This window comes from Anthonomus grandis, chromosome 9, assembly GCF_022605725.1.
Source record: "Anthonomus grandis grandis chromosome 9, icAntGran1.3, whole genome shotgun sequence".
NCBI lineage: Eukaryota > Metazoa > Arthropoda > Insecta > Coleoptera > Curculionidae > Anthonomus > Anthonomus grandis.
The window spans coordinates 19,109,192-19,112,044 of NC_065554.1; positions in this window are offsets into that span (position 1 = coordinate 19,109,192).

Below are 2,853 nucleotides of genomic sequence, written 5' to 3' on the forward strand. Positions count from 1 at the left end.
CGTTTGTTTTAAAATGGTCCATCACTTGCAAGATCCTTTAGTAGATAGAATATAGATACTAGCCAGTTTCTTATTCCCTTTTTACAAGGAATAAAGAGTAATATAATAATAATCTTTGGCGCATATTTTAACAATCGATGACTTATAAATAAAGTTTAGTACTACATCTCCTCCATCTTCAACTCAAGTAATGATAAAGATATTGCTAATTATGGAGTAGACGACATTAATGGCTTTGACAGCTTATTATAAGAATAACTCAATAGGAGTCATAATTTGGTCAATAACAGTTTTCGCTCTGTATAAAATCAAAATCAAAATATGCTTTAATGTGAAAACAAAATATGCATTAACAAAACTTAAGAAATACAGTTATAACTAAAATAAAGGTGTTTTGAAATTGTTCCAGTTAGTATATACAACAAAAAATCAAGCTAAAAATAGCCAGTCATAAAAAAGAACCATCCTAGAGTGAAGGGTCATAATATATACATTATAAAAAATTTTAGTTCCATGAAACAATAAAATTATAGTGTTATAATAAAAAAAATACATTGAAATAAAGATAATAAAATGAAATTTAAAAAGATGTGAATTGCAAACCTGTTTAATAATTTTTATATAAGGTGGCTCTAATGAAGACTTTGGATAGAGGCTTCTAATCTTAGATGATTTATGACTCTTCCAAGGCTTTTGACTCAATTCGGACGGTTAATTTTTTGTATGTCTTCCAGACTGTTGATGATGTTTCTTTACGCCTGTTAGTTAGTAGGAATGTTTTCAAATCTGTAAGAATTTGGTTGTACAATAGATATATACATTACGGGAGAATGAGCTTCGTAAAATGTTATTGAAGGCAAAGGGGAAGAGATTAAAATCTATGACGTAGTTCACAAAAAAGAAGGGGCTTTAGCCTATTTTGTTCATTAAATAAGTTAGTCAAGTTACGTTAGTTAAGCTGGTTATAATATAAGGAACGAATTGAAATATATTCAGGTATAGATTGTAGCTAACCGGATCGCGACGCCAAACATCACATATAAACCGTAGACATGACTTTAGTAAGCACTCGTTGAACTCTTTTTATCGATACTGTCCAAGCTTGGTCCATATATTAAATCTGCAAAATTAAAATGACTTAAAACCATAGCATTACTCAGGTTAACTTTCTGTCATGTAGATAATCGGTGCCGTAAATAATCATTCAAAATTTAACATATAATATAAACAGACTGTATACAAGGTGTTTCATAATTAGTGGGACAAACTTGAAGGGGTTATAGAGGGCCTCTAAATAAGTAAGTTTGCGCAATAAACCCCCTATCCAAAAATTATTAGATTTTGAGATACAGGGTGCTAAAATGTTAAGAAAAAATCTGATTTTTCGCGATAAATTTGACATCCCTGTAGATAATTCCACACTCAAAGCAAGTAATTTTTTTCATTAGAATAAATACCGTAAATATTCTCAAACGGATAAAACTAAAAATTTTAATTTTAGCAAGAAATGAACTTCGAACAATGGACTTTATTTTTTTATGCGAAAACGCTACGTCAGAGAAGACAAAGCCAATAGACGAAAATTTACTATAAAATAAATAAGCAATTGAAAAATATTTTTTATTTGAAGAAAAAGCAGTGGCGTACTATTTTTTTAAAGAGTTCACTACTAGGTTCTGGCCCGCTGGTAAAATAAAAAATGAAACTATGCATTAGGAAATAGTACTAGACGCATAGAAACTACCTAATAATTTTCAGAAAAATATCTATAGGATGTCAAATTTATCGTGAAAAATAAAATTGTATCACCCTGTATTTCAAAATTTAATCATTTTCGGATAGGGGTTTATGGAACAAACTTGCTTATTTTCAGGCGCTTTATATCCCCTCTAAGTTTGTCCCACTAATTATGAAACACCCTGTATATGCATTTATTTATTTGCTCTTTATACCTGAGACCGGATCCATTTAGAGTCCCAAATTACGAGAACAAACAAAATTTGGAAGTTGCTTCGAGGAAGTTAGTGGCCCTATTTTTTTCTTCAGGAAATAATGATAAGTAGAACTGTGTGCCATCTGCGAATAAATAAGCGTTGCAATTTTTAGAGAAGTAGCGAGGTTATAGGTGTAAATACAGAATATAATAGATTTATTCAATTCGTGTTTTTTGAGATATAAGAATTCATATCTTTGATCTATGGATTGGGAAAAAGTTTAAATTGGTTCGCTCCTAACACTTTCGGATGCGAAAAATGAAACTGCTTAAACATTCAAATTTTTTAATATTTTGAAGAGTAAAAGGCTTAAGGAATTTTAAGAGCTGTATAGTTTTTGGAAAAAATTAGGTTCAGATTCAGGGAGAGTAAATACGAAACTTGTTATCATTATGATGTCTAATTAATAAAAACTTAGTTGCAATACCATTCGCCAATTATGGTTCACAACACAAACACTCTTATGGACATATCATTTCACCTCATTAATTTTGCTTAATCACATATTTATCTGTTTAGTCTTTTATATGAAATGTTACTTATTAAGATTTGAAAAAATATTCAATTCACAATTATCTTTTAGACTTAAGACTAAATGATATTGATAGAATAATGCTGTTTCGTGATGGTAGTAGTAGTAGTATATTAATTTTCCTTTTTTATACATATAATTTAACTAATTGGATAAAGTAAGAAACAGAAAAAAGGTTCATGTAAAGCAGCTGTAAAGAGTTATTACATTACTGTCTCCTAGAAAAAGCCGGGTAATGTGTAATTCAATCCGAGAGTTGTTTTAACTATGTATGGTAGCCGCTGCACATGAAAGCAATAAAGACGGGGTTCAGTCGTTTGGAAAATA